The sequence below is a fragment of the Gallinula chloropus genome (assembly GCF_964237585.1).
Source record: "Gallinula chloropus genome assembly, chromosome: 1".
Lineage (NCBI taxonomy): Eukaryota > Metazoa > Chordata > Aves > Gruiformes > Rallidae > Gallinula > Gallinula chloropus.
In genome coordinates, this window is record NC_140085.1 from 110,543,913 (window position 1) to 110,564,615 (window position 20,703).

The following is a 20,703-nucleotide window of genomic DNA, read 5'->3' on the forward strand; positions in this document are numbered from 1 at the left end:
GTTCAACCCAATTTAGTTTTAGATTACACTTTCCTCTGTGACTAACATATTCAGTTGCCAAAGACAACCTTTTGTTTTGTATAGGTCTCATGTTAACAATACTTTAGATATTAAAACTAACATAATCTCTTAGGACTTTAATATGTATATATGCATATAGATATATTAGATATACATACAATATCTTCAGTTTATATACCTATATATAATATAACTAATTGCTGAAATAATCTAGGGTAACATTTCTTCAGATAAATTGGCACCGCTAAATCAGAAGGCAAGCTCTTTCAAAAATTTGGGATGCTTAACTGCTGAAGAAAAATTTATTGATCTAGATAATGGTTTTTATTCTACATATCTATTTTTAAAGGCATTTAAAATTGCTTTTTCCATATTCTGCTTATGAAAATTAAATGGGTTTTTTTGAGAGAATAGTATAGTAATCTCAGAAAATACTAAAGATATGGTCTCAGGATAAAATCTGTTCAGCATAAATGTGTTTTTAACACCATGGTTTCTAATTCCATGAACACAAGCATAAACAGACAGAATTTTTCATTTTCAGCTCTTGCTCTAATGTGAGAAGCTAAGAAAAAATCAGATCCCAATTTACAGTTTATGAGCCTGTCTCCATTTTGTTTAAATTTATATTCTTGTATGCTTTTTTACAAATATTTTTCCTTAAAAATACTGTAAATATTTATTTAATATAAATTACACATTTTGGCATCCGCTTGGTTACAAAAGTGTTTGCTAGTAGTTCTTTCATGTTAAATCTTTTGTCATACTGGTATGCATAGGTGTGACTGATGTGATCAAGTTTGGAGGTTAAAATTATGCTCTTTCCAGCAGAAAAAGGTTTTTGTTGAGTTGAAGGCTGCCAAATAACTGAACTGGCATTTGTAGCCCAGTTAACTCTCATATCACTTTGTGAGCAAGAATAATACCATCTAAGCAGATGATTTTAATGCATATTGATGGCCAATGATATGTACATACAACAATTGGGGATGCTGAATGTTTCCCTCTCTTCAGCCAGGAGGATCAATCAATCCAGTGCTTTCATGCATAAGATTAAGAGGATAAGGCTTTCTTTATGCTTCATCTCACAGCTACTCTGGATTAACCTCTTAGCCACTGTGTCCTTTTCCACAGTAGGTTGTCAAGCCAGTGTTATCCACTGACATTCCAATTAAGCACACCAGGTAGTAATAAAGTATGCCTACTATATTCATCAAAAATAGTGGCTTTCCCAGGAGCGCTAATTTGAGTTACAGAAGTAAGAATGACTCTGAAAGGCAAACAAAATAATGGCTTATTTTAGATTTCCACAAGATGCTCATAAATTTAGAAAAACACAAGCTGTTTGCAGAGAACATTCTAATTTAATTTAATTCCAGTATAGTGGAATGTCACAAGTGACAACTACAGAAGAAAAAGGTAATAATATAATCAATCATGTATTAAAAAAGACCACATTGTAAAGCTCAGCTGATCTGATTTTGCTGACAAATCTTGGTGATGCACATGTATATGTCCTTATACTATTATGAATTTTTGTCTTCTAAGTAAAATGCAAGATAAACTACTCTGAAAAAAATTGAAAACTAAATGAAAGCTACTAAAGACTGGGTAACCTGAAAGAAAGGAAGAATGGAGGAACAGCTTTTCAGCTTCATAGACCAATGTCATTTTTTTTGTAGCAGACAGGAAATTAGTACCTTTGGTAGCTCTTTACAGATGCAAGTATGATTGATGTTATCAATATTCGAAGAGAAGGAAAGAAATATAAAAGCAAAACAGAATATGACGAAGTGCTCTGTCACCCTTAAAGTAAAGGAGTTTTTCTCTATATTGAGATGAAACTTCCTGTGTTCCAGAAGAACAACTAAATATCACAGCAAAGAGCAAAGGTAGTCAGTAAGATTTCAGGAGGAAAATTGTATCTGTTTTTACCATGTTGGCTTTCTGGCACTGGGAAAGAGACACTGAAGACAAATAAAAGGTTCTCACCTTGTACGTGTGGATTATGAAAGGTTGGTAAATTTAAAATAAATCTTGGTTAGAGTGGAGTTTACATCCACATAATCTCTTATTCAGGGAGGACTTGCAGAATGAAAGGAGTCAGTAAATAATAGATGCAAAGATAAAAAAGAGACCTAGAGAATGACAAAATAATAAAATTCCAGAGAGCACAGGATATGAGTATGGAAATCAAATATAGAGAAAATTAGAATTAATTATTGTCTTAGAAACCCGCATGTAAAGAAGACTTTTGAGACACTGATAAGTTTTGATGACATAAATGAAGAGATAAGTTTGATTAACCAGTGAGTACTTTATAATTAGACAGCAATATTAGTAATATCAGAAGATACCTCTCCTCAAACATTCTGGCTGGATGAATAGTAGCTGTAAATATATTTAAAAACTAGATATAATGTGGCTAAGTGATGTTTTAATTGCTCTAAAAACCGAGACACTATTACCCAAAATAATTGACAACAACAATCAATGAACTAAGGAGAAGAAAGATAAAAAAATTAAGCAAATTGAAATAAAAGAGTAAGGGACATGCTAGAGAATTGGGTGAAGAGGAACCAAATGAAATTCATCAAAGGCAAGTGTAGGGCCTGCACTGATGGAGGAATTACCCCAAGCACTAGTATAGGTTTGGGGTTGACCTGGTGGGAAGCAGCACTGCGGAGAAGGACCTGGGACTCTGGTGGACAACAAAGTCTCCATGAGATAGCAGTGTGCCCTCATGGCCAAGAAGGCCAGTGGTATCCTGGGGTGCATTAAGCAGAGCATACCAGCAGGTCGAGGGAGGTTATCCTCCCCCTCTACTCTGCCCCAGTGAGGCCACATGTGGAGTTCTGTGTCCAGTCCTGGGCTCCCCAATTCAAGAACGGCAGGTAACTACTGGAGAGAGTCCAGTAAATGAGGGCTACAAGGATGATGAGCGGACTGGAGCATCTCTCCTACATGTTTAACATGGAGAAGACTGAGAAGGGATCTCATCAGTGCCTATAAATATCCAAATGGTATTCGTCTCGACAATGGGGGCAGGTTCATTTCTGTGGTGCCCAGTGAAAGACAAGGGGCAATAAGCACAAACTGGAACACAGGAAGTTCCATCTGAATATAAGGCAAACTTCTTCACTGTGAGTATGACAGAGCACTGGACAGGGTTCTCAGAGAGGTTATGGAATCTCCTTCTCTGGAAATATTCAAAACTCACGTGAACACTATCCCGTGCAACTTGCCATAGGTTTTAGCATGGGAGTTGGACTAATTGATCTCCAGATGTTCCTTTCAACCTCTACCACTCTGTGATACTATTATTCTGTGATTCTTTGAAGGGAAAAGTTTACCTCCCTCAACCTTCCTATTGTGCAGTTAAGCTTATCTGAAGGTAGAGGTCTAAAATTCATCTGATGGAACAAAACAAGAATTGCCAACTTTTCTGTGTTGACTAGACAAGATGGCAAAAATCTGTCCTAGGTCTGCTATTTTATGTAGACTTTTAAAACTAAGTTAGAATAATTTTCCTTTAATAATTTGTTGACCTTTTGTTTTCTTCCCAAAAGCAAAGGAATAAAAAATGTGTTTGAAAATTTAAGGAATTAAAATTTCAAACCCATATAAAGGATAAATAATCTATTATACATTGTTGATCTAGATTTATAACAAGGACACCAAGGCAACCAGCTTTTATTTCCTGTTTTTCCCCCATATCAAATTAGGTAAACCATTTCAAGCATCCCAATGCAAAATGCCTCTTAGATTCAACTTGCTCAATATACAAACATGACTATTTTAGCAAAACAGATTTTTCTCACAACTTAGGCAAGGAACTTAAATAAGAACTTTCAATAGAACATTATGGTGTATAGTCCTTATTTTCAGCACCAGTTACATATAACTGTCAACAAACATGATTTCAATAAGAAGTCAGATGAAGAAGAAAGAGCTCTGTTTTGAGTTCGGAGGAAGAGATTGGAACACTCAGAGATGAAAGGCAATAGTGTGCAGCATTTCCTTACATCCTTGTGTTTTTAAAAACTTGCTTATTTCTGGCTCTGGAGCTGGACAGTATTTTTATTCAGTTGCAGTGTAATGGATGATTTGGTCATACGATGAAGTACGTAGTTCAGAAGATACAGAATGACAACACACAAAGCAACCAAACCCAACAAAACTCCCAAAATTAAGAACTAAGAATAATATAGATATGATGAAGAAACATATGAAAAAGGTATAAAACATCCAGAACACATACTGAGTTATCAAGTAGGGCTGAAATAACAGAGAACAATAAAACACTAAAGAGAATACAAGAAAAGCAAATATATATATATTGGGTTTTTTTGTTTATTTTATTTTGTGGGGGTTTTGTTGTTGTTGGGTTTGGGTTTGGGTTTTTTGTTTTGGGGGGGAGGGGTAGAAAGAAAGAAAGTAAATCTTAGAAAGCATTTAATTTTGTTTATTTTCAAAATTCCAGAACATTTCCCAATATGCCTCTCTGCTCTGCTCTTGTGAGACCCCACCTGGATTATTGCATCCAGCTCTGGGGTCCCCAGTACAGAAAAGATGGAGAACTGCTGGAGTGAGTCCAGAGGAGGGCTACGAAGATGATCAAGGGAGCACCTCTCCTATGAAGACAGGCTAAGAGACTTGGGCTTGTTCAGCCTGGAGAAGAGAAGGCTCCGGGGTGACTTTGTTGCAGTGTACCAATATTAAAAGGAGTCCTACAGGAAAGTGGGAGAGGGACTATTCACCAGGGAGTGTAGTGATAGGACAAGGGGCAATGGCATTTAGCTGAAAGAGGGTAGGTTTATGTTAGGCTTTAGGAAGAAATTCTTTGGTATGAGGATGGTGAGGCACTGGAAGAGGTTGTCCAGAGAGGTTGTGGAAGCCCCATCCCCGAAGGTGTCTAAGAACAGGTTAGATGGGGCTTTGGGCAACCTGATCTAGTAGAGGGTGTCCTTGCCCATGGCAAGGGGATTGGAACTAGATGACATTTAAGGTCCCTTCCAACCCAAAGCATTCTATGATTTTGTGATTCTATGATTACCATGATACTGGTATCTTCATAGATTTATTATTATCATTGCTAGTATTCTTTCTTTGATATGGGCTTGTTTGCTAGTTTTGAATTGATCACAAGACATCACAGGAAAAAATTGAACATGGAAGTCAGGTATGAAGAGATTTCCCAATAAATAGTAAGGGTAGCATATAACAAAATGTCATTTACATATGAATGTGTCACCAAAAGTGTGGACAACTTAGGTGATCTTGTAAGATTTGAATTTACAGAATATAATTCTTGCCAGCATTCTTTTTGTTGTGTTGTGGGTTTTTTTTATACTAAAAAACTTTAGTTTTTCTACTATAGTATAAACAAACATGAAAGGAACAAACTGATTGAAATTTCCTTATCTTTTTACATAATTCTTTCTGTAATATTGGCTTTGAATCTTTCATATATTCAAAAATCCAATGAATTCAACAATGGTAAGATTTATCCCTTGAAATTTAACCACTGAATTTATGAGAGTCTTCAGAATAGAGAACTTTTAAAATAAGGGAACAAATCCTAAGCAATTCTGAAAAATAACATACTTCATATTTTATATACTGAAAAATGTTCTCTCTCTCATGTCTCTCTGCCTTGTGTAAGTAGATTGCTCTGAAACACCAGTTCCATTAAAGCACTCTTCCAAGGCCCTAGTCATAAAGCCATGACAGTGAATATATGTCCTCTTTCATATTCATGCTAGATTACTTTCCTTTCACATCCTCATTCCACTTCCAGAATTGATAGCCTCATCTCTTTGACATGGTATGGTATTACCAGCAGTATAGGGAAGTGGGATATGGAATATGGAGAAAAACTTTGCCTTTCTTTTTTTCTTCTAGACTCTTCATTGTTTAAATTTATTTTTAAACAGCACAGAATAGGTCTACATTAAAATATAAAGTGAATATCAGTCCTGTGTAGCCTCAATATGAAGAGGAGTAATGGCTTGTTCCAATAACAACACAGAGAAGTGAAGAACATCATGGTTTTCTCACAATTGTAGTTCCAGAATACTTTGATTCTCCTGTAAACATAATGTTGAAATATTTTCCTGACCATATCTGCTGTACTTACACCTGAGAGAGGAGTAAAATGAGAGAGAGTGAGCGCTAGCAGGGTTCTTTCTTCATCTCAATGAGAAAGGCCTGAAAAGGGATTCAAAAGGAATGTTTACATGAGAACTTTTTTCATAAAATCATAAAATGTTTGGGATTAGAAGAGACCTTTAAAGGCCATCTAGTCTAATCCCCCAGTTTTTGCTGCAATTCTGTTCACAAGTGGAAGCTTCCTGCAGACTCTTTTGGTATGGTGAGTTAGCTGAATTTATCCTGTGGCCAAGGAGCCTGTGCAAGATGTCCATACTGTACATGCAGCATGGCACAGCCTAAAGTTCATGTCGTACATGCAGCATACTGAAGCACATCACACATCCACACACATCCACACATATTCAGGTCAACTGTTGTGTGGGTCACTGACTCCTTGGTGGACACTGGTGTCCTGATGAGGATCACTACATTTCACTTCCCCATGCAGTTTACAATTCCTTGAGGTATGATAATCCACAGATTACATTAATAACATATGGGCTCTTCAAGCCCTGAGTACAAGACAGATAAGAACGGGCTCGACCTGTTCAAGTTCACTTAACTCCTCGAATGCAACATGTGCTGCAAAACTCCCAATGCTCCAATAGCACTACACTGTACAATAAGTGTAGATAATAATAATTATTATTCTAAGATACATGGATGTATATAATACACACACAGAAATACTCCAAATATGCAACAGGAAATACAGCACAGAAAAAGGTTTTATTATTAAAAAAACCCTGTACATCTGTTAAGGTCTAATATTTCCTTTTAAGTTTCTGATCACACCCTCCTAGCCTCAATGGGAGATACATTTATTTTTAAGTGTCTGAGTTGTGAGCATATTGTGGAGGATCTCCAGTAGGATAACTTTGTATGCATTCCTACATTTCTCACTAGTATGGTTTGAGAGTGGTTTTTTATCGAAAATTTTATACTCCCACAGATTTCTGATATGGGTACTACCAGAATAACTCAGTAATAACAAAAATGATACAAGCATCCTAAAGTCTGACCATACAGAGGAAGGGCGAGAAAAGGTGAGGTTCAATCTGTTCTTAACAGGTTTTTATCCATGAATATCCAGTATATGGATGGTTTTACCCTAGCAACTAAAGCAATACCTATAGGTCAAAACTTCCCTGGTAGAAGGAGAGTTCTTGTGAATCATTTACACAGGGTACCTGGAATGAAGGAACATAATAAAAGCAAGGTCTTTGCATCTTGGCGTGGAGCTCCATATGAGATCTGATCTGTAATTAAACATAAAAGCTTGGTTATACTCATATTCAATTAAGTGTCTGAGGCAAGGAGAAACACCATTATTCTGATTTTCTTTATTTATAACATCTGTAAGAGCAGTTGCTCTTAGTTTATTTTTCCCTTCATAGATGCAGTCAGTGTGTATGCTTAATTTTTTAATGATGCAAATGCAAGCAGCTAAGGTGAAACTAACACAGCAAAAATCATTGAAAGTGGAAAGAAAAAGAGACAATAATATAAGATGACAATATGCTTAAGTAAAAATGCAGGGAGAAATTAAAATTTTTTCAGTAAACTCATTAAAAGGTAACAGTCATTGATAGGTAACAAGGCTCTTTCTTATACAGGGTGGTTTGTCTAACAATGGAGTTGTTTTAAAACTTCTTCTTCCAGAAAATACTTTTTTTTTTTTTTAATATTCAGTACAGGAATTACCTGAATATAAGAAATATTTCAGCAAGAAAGGTGGAGTTTTTTCCAAAAATGTCTTCTATAGCATCTCACTGAAGTTGCAGTCCAGCTGTCTCATTGTCTTGTTCTCTTGTGTCATCCACTTTTGTGGAGAAACAAGGTGAGCTGTATAGCATGATCATGACTGACAGGAAGATGAGGTTTTAAGCAGTGCAATGAGGGAGGATGAGAGTTGGCTGTAAAGGGTGGGCAGATTTTGTTTGCTTGCTTGCTCTGAGGAAACACAAGAACTTAAATTTAATTAATTTTAAACTAAAGTCAGGAACATCTAAAAAGCAATATCAGAAAGTGAGGGTAAGACGAATTGGAAGAAGAGGAGGCAGTACTAGAACCCTTAATTCTTCAAAAGAAAAACATTGTCTTTCTTCAGAGGAAACAAGACCAGTCAAGCCTTTCTTCATTTCAAATATTAGTTATTAATATTCAATAGAAATCCTGCTTCTGAAGCTGCTTAAAATTTGAGTTTGCGTTTATCTGCTTGCAATCTGGGCCATTTTTTTGTTTTGACATATTTACGCATTTTTCATGCCAAGTAAATAATATTTATATTTATTTAGCACTGAAGCAATTATGTGATATGGGCTGACAAATACTAAAAGAATATTTATCAAAACAGGAATGAAAGTGAGCAGGTTTGTTTCTGTGTCAGCAAAAATTATTTATACTGTTTACAATAAATATTTTTGTCCCAGTCATCTGGGAAATCATGGCCAGCCACACATCCATAGTCTGAATAGCAGTTCTAAGGAGGAAAAAAATATTTTTCTCTATTTCCCTCCACCTCACTCTCTCTCTCTCTCTCATTAATATTTTCCAAGCAGGAAGAAACCCAACCAACCAACCAACCAACCAAAAAAACCAAACCAAAACAAATATACTCAAACAAAAAAAAAGCCAAAAAACCCAACCAAAACCAGGAAAAAATAAAACCAAACCAAAATTACCCAAATTAACCCTCCACCATTTTGGACATTATTAATATTTTTTTTTAATTTCAATATATGCACATACTACTTTGTCCTTTAGAAAAATCATTTAATAATGTTATTTTACATTTTAGAGTAGGACTTGCTTCTCTTAAAAGTCTGAATAAATATCATTCCTCATATAGAGATGACAGAAGATCAGACACAGAAGTTTAACAGTTATTTTTCATAAAGTGTGAATCAGCAGATAGGACTTGCAATTTCTAACTAGCCTTGGCAAAATGCTGTGGATTTATGTAGTAACTTTTATTTAATTAAATTTTGAAGTTTTCATATCAACCAACGTGAAGATGTAGCTGGGTTTTTTTGCCAGGTTAACAAATTCTGATTTAGGTATGCTAGCAGTAATGACAAATCAGTCATGAAACCTTAATACACAAAATCCTCATGACATTCAATTAAGACATAAGGAACAGTTAGAAGAGTCTTGCATCCTGTAACGATTTGATTTGTCAAATATGTGTAATGACTGCTATTTAGTAAGGTGATAACATTAAAATGTTTTTTCTAAACTTTCTTTCAGGGGAAAACAACCTTCCCAACAACTCTTCCTTTGGTTTTCACAAATCCAAGAGGAAAGACTTACACTTTATTGCACAGGAGGACAAAAGAAGCTGATATCTACTGTGCTTTCAGGTTTTCACTCCATTAATTTGCTGTTCAAGGGTTTGGTAGCATTTAGAAATCTTTTTTTTCTTTTTTTAATTGAAATGCAAAGTACTATCTTATGCACTCTTAATAGGATTACAGGGTTGATCATTCCCTCCTGCCTGGATGGGTAATTGTACAGATGTATGTTAATTAGCTGTGTGTATGTCTTCCACAGGTTCTGCTTTGTTTACTTGGATGGGTATTCTGTGTTTTGAGGCTTGAGAGGGGAACTGGTTCACAAGAAGTATTTGGATTTTACTGTAAACCTTAGAAGCAACAAAAATGTTTATGCTACTTCTACTTCCAATCATTTTCCTCAAATCAGTAATTCCATGTAAGTAAACAAGGTAGGCTTTTATATATTTAAATGGAGATATGTATTACTATATATCACTGGTGGGTTTGTCATTGTAGCTATGATGGCTATCAGTTACTCTGTCAAAGTCAATCACTTTCCCATTTTCAGGGCTTTCTTCTTAGATATGGTGACCTTAATAACTCAAGTTTGATCAAAGGCAACTAATGAGATGAAGATAAGAATAGCCATAATCTCACAATACGCCCTTTCTCCCAAAGTAACCATAAACAGTTATTAAGGAAAAAACAAGGAGAGACTGTGCATATGACATATTTTCCCTTAGCATCTCCAGCCTGCATAGTTTCACCTTAAAGGAGACTTGTTTCAGTTGGCATTGAAATTTAAATTTACGTAACAAATCTGTATCAGGTTTCAGAATCAAACCAAAACCCAAATACCTATTTACACACCTTTCTTCAGTTTTTTCCTAAAGTTGCAGTTTTGGATGCTTTATTTTATATGTAGTTATTATATGACAATGTAAAATGGGAGCTGATGACAGAAAGTGCTAAGCGACATGGCCACATTTCTGAAAACAATCTGGTAACTCTTTATTAATAAAACTATGCATATTCTTACTTATCTTTATGTTTGGGCATAGTTCATAAATGGAGAGCTTAGAGTTCATCTCTTGGGGGAGTTAATTATTTACTCATGAAAACACCACAATTTGTACCTAAAATTTTAAGGCTGATCTCTGCTAATTTATGTATATGTAGTATAATGTATGCTGTAATATATAATTGTTGGACCTTGTGAGAAAAAAAAGAAATTAAGCATAGGAAATGATTCTGTATCTGTTTTAGAAACCTACTTCAGAAATAACCCCTCAAAAGACTGGAAAGGGAGGATCAAATACTCCTTGAAAACTGCTCACATGCTTCACATTTGTGCTTTCTTCTATTTGTTTTCCTCATATTCATTACCTGCTTTCTACTTCTATTTTTCCCTGAAGTTTTTATTGCTTTATTTCTACTCTATTCAGCCCCCTCCCATCTAAGTGCTCGACATTTTGTTCATTTTGCTACTCCCAAATGGGCTGAGTTATGTGTTTTACTTTACTCATGGTGAGCAATCTTCTTTGAAGACAATAATCATAAAATTATGCATAATTTTAGATCTCTGCAAACCTTGTGGGACTACAAAACGATTGCAGAAGATATAGCCTGTCCTTGGCAGGAGATTAATACCTCTTCAACCTAATCCTGGACATTCAGGAAGGGTTGTTTCATGAATGGTAGATCTACAATTGGGAATATTTTTGTCCTAATGAGGAATTATTTTTGTAAGGACCTATCCTTACAAGTAACTAAAGAGAAAATAATACTAAGGAACATACAAAGAAGATGATTAAAAAACATTAATTCCTCCATGCACAACATTAATTCAGTATGAAAGAATTCTTTGCCTAGTATAGCTTAGTTAATTCAGGAATGGCCAATGATACTATTACTATAGATATAGAGAAGTCTGAGTTATTCCAACCCTACTCCAAATTCACGTCAGTCACTACTGTTAGAAATAATGTCTACTGGTCATTCCATTTTATGTCCTTTCCAACTGAAATAGTCTATTCTAAATTTCATAGTCACATTAGGATGATATCATGTCTGAGTATTTTATACGCATCCCATCTCTGGCCAATTCAACATGTAGAGAAAAGAAATGTTCTAAAAAGTTAAGGATAGCAAAGGTCTTCCAATGGGGTATGTATATATGGCACTTATATTCATGGTGTCAAAACCAAAAGTTTTGTCACTGCAAACCAGGATGTAAATAAGAAGACTGAAGAGCTGATGATGACAGCAACATCAGTGCAGAGCTCAGTCCAGGAAACCAGTTTGCCTGATTGCTTTTGCAGCCTACAACAAACCTCTGTTGTATGACTACACAGTAATCTCTACATAAGAGAGTTTACAGCTTATACATATGTATGTACTGCAGCCATGGTGCATGGAAAGGAATCTTTACCCTTAAATGAGATAATTTCTAGGGAAAGACCAGTTTGCTGTGGTCTTCTTATCAGCATATGCTGCCTGGAGATTAAAATAATGTATACACATATTCATAGAGCTTAGTTTTTCGGTCATGATTTATTTAGAAAGAAATTAATAACAAATTAAGTGTATTCAAATAGTTAAAGAATGGACTTTCCCTTTCATGCTTTACGTTAATGTCTGAATTGACTTTTGAAGAAATGGATCTTAGTCCATGTCCTGAACAAGAAAAGATGACCTTTGGAAAAGACAATCGGGGTATACTGTGGCATTACATGATGAATGGCATGATGTATGGGCCAGGGACATTAAGCCCTGCTAGTGCCCTCAGGGCCCTGACAGCATGATGTATCAGTGAATTTCCCATGTGCTTACTTCACTGTGCCAGCTAAGTCCTAAAAGAAAGTTGGATGGTTTAAAAATAGCATTTTCAATTACTCACCTGTTCTTTACAGATACAGTCCTAATCCTGTTTACTTTGTGTAGTTTACTAACTATATCTCTAAGCTGGTTTTCTAGTCCGAACATTACATTCCTTATACATACAGTTACAGACATGCAAGTCTCAACAGGATCAAAGCCCATGGCTAATTCATTAAACAGAGATTCCTTTCAAGCAGACTTCTTATTTTAGTTTATTCCCTGTATCTTCTTTGACAAAAACCACATTCACCTTGAATTTTACAAACAAATGTACTTAATGAACGTATCCAAATAGGTTTATCATTTATATTATTTTGTTTTATTACAAGTCCAAGTTGGATTACTACCTTTTTATAACATTCTAGTTTTCTGAATTACTAGTGTCTTTTCAGCCTTTCCCTCTCATACCTGTCTGTGGTGTTTCTAGCTATAATGACATTGGTTTTATTTAATTTAAATGGAGGGAGGTAACCTTCCCTTCCAAAGGGAGCTCTTGGGATCTATTTTAAAAATTAGCTCATAAAGAAAGTGAAATTGGAAAAAACAGGATTTCACTTTAGTATCTCATTATAAAATTCAACCTTTTCTGTCAAAATAAGATACCATAGAGGAAGAATGTGTTAGAGAATGTACTTAAAAAACCAAAGCCAACAACAAAGTAAAAATATTGTCATTGAAATACTAATGCCTGGATTTGCAAGTGACCATTTTTGAGTATATTGTCACACATATGCTCATTCTATTATATGTACAAAATATTGTAGTTTAATTCACATACACATTTTTCTGCAAATATGTTTCCATTCATACCAAAAATTATATGAATCAATGCCAAAGTTTAGTACTTGCATCTTCGGTGATGTGATTCACATGAAGGATTGCTTTATTTTCCTCTATATCCTTGAACTGTCAATCACATCTAAGTTAAACTTCTACATGTATAAATTAGATTATGCTCCAACTTTTTCAATTCTTTTGCTCGTGCTTTATATCACAAAAAAAAAAAAATCTGACAGCACAGTTCTTGGAGATAAATGGTAACAGAAATTCTTCTAATTCTGTTTGACAGAAAAATTCCTGAAATAAGAGAGGAGCAGATATAATTGCAGGATCTGCTTTGCTACCTCACCAAAAAAGAGCACAGAAACAAGTTGGAAATGCACTTTCTTTTTTGCGCTACTGGATTTGTTTACCATATTTTCTACAGTTAGAGTATTCACACTTTTCTACTGGACTGTAATACAAACATAGAACAACAACAACATAATAGCAACACAGAAACTTGTAATCAAAAGAAAATAAGAAAGAAAAATGGAATAGGTCTAAAACTGTAAGACCCTAATACAAGGAAAAGGAAGGAGAGAGAGGAAGGAAGGAAAGGTAGATCTGACAGAAATACATAACATTATGCCCCCAAAAGAAAGAAAAAAGGTAGACAAATGAAAAATAAACCTATGTAGGAGATTTAACTTGAATGAGTTGTCAATCAAAAAAAGTAGGTGAAGGATAGAAACAATGTGTTAAACAAGCAAGCTAGAAGCTAAGCTGAAACCAAGGAATTAGGTTTCTAATTTGCTTTATCATGTCTGAAGTAATAACACATGAACATAAGGAAAATCCTTACTCTGAACCAAATCTTAACATATATTAGTATGAATTTGTTTCACAAAGATCCATGTTTTCACTTGATCTGTTTTTTTACAGAAGCTAAAGACATTTAACTTTTCCAGTGTAATAATAGATCACTTTCTTAGTAGTCATATAAAAGGTTTTCATTTAATTATAGTTTTAAAATATTTTGTGTTCAATAAATTATCAGATTACTAATGTTTACTGTAATAATTCTTTGTTATTAATTTTGAATGTTTTGATTTTTATTTTTACTAAGGATTTTCTTGTATCTTCTTGTTTTAGAGATGAGAAAGAGCTACCAGGAGTAGGCAAATGAAATTCACTATACTCTTCTGAACACCAGCCATCTGCCTTCTCATTCTTTCATGGCATTCATTTTTAAAACCAAAACCCAACACAAAAACAACAACAAAAACAACAACATATATGTTAGTGTGTTTTCCATGCTTCCCACACACAATCCTCAGTGTTAATTCCCTACATTAATTGCAATTCCATTTGTTTTTAAAAGGGTTATTGACAATTAAGTTAACATTATGTAATACTTTTTCTGTAACAGTATAACTGTATTTTCTTCTTCTTCTCTGAACAGAAACTAGCAACTTCAGTCTTTGACCATAAATAGCCTACTGAAATTAAGAGCAAACCTGTTTTTATTGAGGAGCCTATGATGTCCCTAAGTGCTTTTTCCAGAGCAGTTACTGGAAATTTGCAATTTCATATGTTGTATGAATTGTTGAAATTGTTTTGCAGCATGGACTACCTTGTACTTGACCACAACTGAATTTCATCTGCCTTCATGTTGACAAATAATAAGTAATGCAAGTAAATATGACTCAGGGTACACAAAGAAAAGATTTATGGTGTAAGAATATGTTATGAGTAAAGACACTTTTCTGGTAATAGTACTCTAAAGACTACTATACAAGTTTTTGCATCAACTGAGCTATAAATGCACTGTAGCAAAACTGTAAAACTTTAAAATTATTATGGGCCTCATAAATGAAAATTCATTGGAACTGAAAGACAAGCAAAGTATACAACACTTTGTAAGAATAAACTGTCTGACTAAAACCATAAAACTCTTCTGTTTTCACAGAATCAATGGTATTTTCTTATTCATAAATTTTAGCTTATCTAAGTGATTGCAATACACATACATATGCACAAACACTTTGAAACATAAAATGCAAGAGCTTCATATATGCTCCTCTAGAGATGTATCTAGACTACCTTGTTAGGAAAAGTAGAATTAGGATAAATAAAATCAGAGACATCTGGTCAAAACCTCTTTATCCATTCATAAAGAAGAACAATTATTTTAGACAAAATTAAATTTTTCTCTAAATCATCTAAATTTCTAACCCGAAAGATTATACTGGCAAAGTATGATCTGTTTGCTGCATTGTTTTAGAAGTTTATAAAACTGATGTACTTTTTTTTTTTTTCATATGAAGAGAAAGAGCAATTTTGACTTTTACAGTTAAGACAAATATTCTTAATAGGAGAATAATAACAATTAATAGCAATTTCTTTTGAACATCTGAGGTTCCATGAAAATACACTAATGGACCAAAACCATGCAACTTTATTGATAAGGTTCTAAAAGTTAAGGGTTGCTTTCATATTTATGTCTGTGTTGCAAAAAGGTGTTAAACACCTCCCAAATGTAAATAACTACTAACCATCAACAGAATTTTACAGAATGCATATTTTGTAGTCCAAAAGTACTGGTACAGTGTCGTGTAACTTAAAACAATACTGAATAACATATTGGTGACAGGTGTTCTCTCTTTTTGTTTATTCCCTTTAATTGATATAATTAATGTGTATCTTGTCATTTACACAACTTTGAAAGACATTAGATATCTTTTTCTATTAAGAACAGTAACACAATGGAAACTATTAGAACTATTACTAGAAATAAAATTGGGTCATAATAACCCCAAGCAATGCTACAGGCTTGTGGAAGAATGGCTGGAAAGTTTCCTGGGACAGAAGGATCTGGGGGGTTTTGATAGATGGCCAGCTGAACATGAGCCAACAACATGCCCAGGTGGCCAAAAAGGCCAAGAACATCCTGGTCTGTATTAAGAATAGTGTGGTGAGTAAGACTAGGGAAGTAATTGTGTCCCCGTAGTCAGCGCTGGTGAGGTCCCACCTTGAGTACTGCTCAGGGGAGACCTTATAGCAGCCCTCCAGTACCTGAAGGAGGCCAACAAAGAAGCTGGGAAGGGACTTTTTAGGAGAGTGTGTAGTGATAGGATGAGGGGGCATAGTTTTAGATTGGATATGAGGAAGAAATTCTTCACTATGAGACTGGTGAGACACTGGAACAGGTTGCCCAAGGAGGTGTTGGCTGTCCCCTCCTTGGATGTGTTCAAGGACAGGTTGGATGGGGCATTCAGCAGCCTGGTCTTGTGAGAGGTGTCCCAGCCAATGTAGAGGGGTTGGAACTTGATGATCTTTAAGGTCCTTTCTAACCTAAACCATTCTGTGATTCTATGATTAAAGTGTGTTGCATTGTATACAACATGTCTCCAAGAAACAGGTTGAGGGTCCTTGATAGCACCCTTAGTATATCATCCCACAGCTTGTTGTAGGCAAGCTTGGTATTATCACACTCTTCCTTCAAGCCTAGTTTAAAGCTCTGTCAATGAACCCTGCAAGCTCCTAGGGAAATATACTTTTTCCCCTTTCAGAAAGGTGAATTCCATCTGACTCCAGCAAGCCTGGGGCTGTGTAGGCCATCCTGTTGTAGAAAAATCAAAAACTGCAGCAGTGACACCAGCCACAGAGACATGTATTAATAGATGGCGCCCATCTGTTCTTCCCAAAGTTGCTGCTCACAACGGGAAGGAGAGAGGAAAAAAACCTGTCTGTCAGAATGTCTAAGTTATATTATAGTATTATGACACAGACATTCTGAATTATTCTTGTTCTTTCATTTGATGAAAAATATTATTTTCTTGCTTTCTTGAGGTCTGCTATGGAAGCTTTTGTCTATTAATTGTGACCAACCAGGGCTAGATCTAAAAATCAGATCCACAAATGATCTTAACAAATGGACTTCAAGGAATGTAAATCATTAATTATTGGGTTTTTTCCCTACCAAAACATCTCTGAGAATGATCTCCTAATTATTATTTTGAGTAAGGTAAGCCGAAAGATGGGACAGTGCTGCTAAGTTTGGACTGAGAGAACATTCCTTCCCCACAATCTACCTGGTGATTCTTCTATGACCTTAAGAATTACGAGGTTCTCATCAGCTGAGCATCTGGGAGAGTTACATTGTATCAGAGGAAGAAAAAAATATTCCTGAAGCACAGAATCTGTGCAAATAGGTTTGGTGCACACAAGTGTGATTAACAAACAGGCAAAAGTTTTTTTCATTAATTGCAGGATCACAGTGAATTGGATCATTGTGCAGGAAAACTCAGGAAATAACTTTTGTGTTAAAATTATCCTGCTTTACTGTGTTTATATGCAAGTATATTTTAGTGGTGTTGAAGAGAATCTGATTACCACATGGAATGACATTCTTGGTTCTGTAGCCTCAAAGAACAATGTAATGCAATGACATTTCTCCAATCACAATTAATTCAGAAAATCTTAACTTTTCCTGCCTAAAAATAGTATCTTATAAAAAATAAGAAAGAAAGAAAAAAAAAAAAGAAACCAGGAGTCTAAGAGATTCTTGAAGGAATGTAGGTTTTTGATCATTCACATTTTTATAATGCATATGCTTTGCAAAATAAGAGTGCCTAGAAAATTATATACTCAATAATAACCGTCAAATAGCCCTTGTTCTTATTTTAAGACTAAGGGGATGTACTAATGTTAAATATGTTTTTGGTACTGAGCAAATCATTCTTCTCTTCTGACAGAGTAATACTATTAGAGTAATATGCCCCTGATGCCTAAGCTGCATCTAACTGAACAGTGCTTATTACTGTCAAGGAAAGCAGAAGTCAAATATATGTAATTTGTTTCAGCTCTGTCATCTAACGCAGTATGGAATACAAAGTTAGTGTCTAATGTGGAAAATGTAAATCAGACTATAAATAAATTTTAAAAAAGCAAGCATAATAAAAGTAATTTATGTATTGAACAAGTACAGAACTTGCATTAATATCACAGTGCTGTTAAGCAAATAAAAGAGAATCTAATTACATGGAAATATGCCATTTGCAGATAACTTTCTGCAGCTTTTTTATGTGAAGTTTGTAAAGGGGCATACAAAGCTAGCATAGCCACTTTGTATGTCAAAACCTTGCTATAATCTGTTCATATATCGGTACAGTCATCAAAGTTCTAGCACCAATAAAATATAAATCACATTTTCATTGATTTTCTTTGAGGTAAAATTTCACCTGTGAAAATTCATTCTATCTGAACACAGTTATATAAACTATTCCTGGAGAGGAAACCTGGCTTATGTAGTTAATAGTTTATCACCTGTGGCTATGGCTTTTTCACAGAATCACAGAATGGTTAATGTTGGAAGGGGTTTCTGGAGGCCTTCTGGTCCAAAATCCTTGCTGAAGCAGAACCACTTACAGATAGTTGCCCAGGACCATGTCTAGATGATTTCTGAATACGTCTAAGAAAGGAGACTCTGTAACCTCCCTGTCCAATCTGTACCAGTGCTTAGTCACCCTCAAAGTGAAAAATTGTTTCCTGATCTTCAGAAAGAAGTTCCCGTGCTTCATTCTGGGCCCATTGCCTCTTGTCAGTAAGAACCAGTGAATAGAGCTTGGTTGTGTCCTCTGCACCTTCCCTTCAGGAATCAATACATTGATAGGATCCCCCTGAGCCTTTTATTCTCCAAGCTGAACAGTCTCATCTCTCTCAGCTTTTCCTCACAGAAGATGAGCTTCAGTCCCTTAATCATCTCTGTGTTCCTTGGTTGTACTGTTGCCAGTGTGTCCATGTCTGTCTTACACTGAGAAGCCCAGAACTGGAAAAACACACCAGATGTGGGGTCACCAGTATTAAGTAGGGGTGGGGGAGGATCCCTCCAACTTCTGGAAACACTTCTGCATCCCAGGATACCATTTGTTGCCTTTGTTGCAAGGGCGTGTTGCTAGCTAATGGTCAAACTGTTGTCCACCAGGACCCACAAGTCCTATTCTGCCAAGCTGTTTTCTAGCTGGGTTACCTGCAGCATATATTGGTGCATGAACCTCTTCAGTTCTGGCAGTGTAAGTGTTAGTTAACCTGGTCATAACCTGTAGATCTGAAATTATCAAGATCAAAAAAGACAAAGTCAATGCCTTCTTCCAACTCCTGAGGACTTAAGAACAAGACTGGGAACACACAAAGATGTAGAAGACCTCTGGAGGAAGAGAAGCCCCATTTGCAGCACAGGGACATGAGCTCCTCAATGCGCATTCTGAGGTAAAAGTACCTACCTGGGTTTTAGGTATTCTGTAATCTTTGCTTTAGAAACCTGGAAAGTTAGATAGACCAGAGGGGATGCCAGATTTCAGCCACAAACGACCCAGATTACAAACTGGCTTTAGTAAATCAGCACAAGCAAGTACAAGCACACCCAGTCTTAGATTGTAGATACTCTGGAGTCCCTGCCAAGCAATGAAAACCCACCTGCATTTTGGAAAACTGATGCATTTCTATGAATGATTTCCACTTTTATTTATTTCCTCACAGTATTCTTGACCAGCTCCAGTTATTCTTGTAAAATTTCCTCAGCTGCTGTTGACATTTAAATAAGTTTGATATTCAGTTTTAATTACTATCTTCTGAATATTCACAGACTATACATTTAAAAACTTTAATAGATATTCCTTTATGACATTACCCATCACAATTATTGCATCTCGCTTTGTAATTATATCGTATAAATGTGATTGCATGTTTTTATACTAATTACACAATTACAGATAATTTCATGAATTATGGAAACACACAAAGAGTGACTAAGCTTTACTGAAAGAAAAGAAATAACTAAATCTATGAAATGCAAATAGCCTTAAGAAAGCATTGAGAAAGTGAAAGGATTCTGTTCAAAGGTTCTCAAATCAAGTATTTCCTTCCAAATTATCATAGTATAAGCTACACATTATATTAGCTGAATTCATGGTTAATTTGGCAAACATGAACTTACTGCACATACTAAATCTACTACAATTTCTTCTACAAAAAGTTGTCTTGCAGTCGTAAGCTCTGTTATAAAGATATGTAAATACAAGGACAAGAAGGAATGGCTTGAAGCTGGAAGAGGGTATGTTTCAATTCGATGTTAGGAAGGAATTCTTTACTCTGAGGGTGGTGAGGCTCTGACACGGGTTGCCCAGAGATGTTGTGGATAAGGCCAGGTTGGATAAGGCTCAGGGCAACCTGGTCTTGTGGAGGGCATCACTGCCCATGGTAGGGAGGTTAGAACTAGATGATCTTTGAGGTCTCTTCCAACCCAAAGCACTCTCTGATTCTGTGATTCTGTGAATCTATGGTCAGGCACACTTTAATTCTGTGAAATTGTCATTGAAACCAATTACATACATGTGTTCTAAGCACATATACAGTAATACTAAGTATGAAAACCTACAACTTCAACATTTTAAGAGGAACTGAAGATGCAGTTGGAAAATACAGAGTTTATCATTATGTACTGCAAATTCTTTATCCACTTGCAACTCTTGTAGTCAATTGAATATTTTCGTAACAAATCCGAAGAGTGTGAAAAATATGACCAAGAGCATCATAGCAGCATACACAGTGA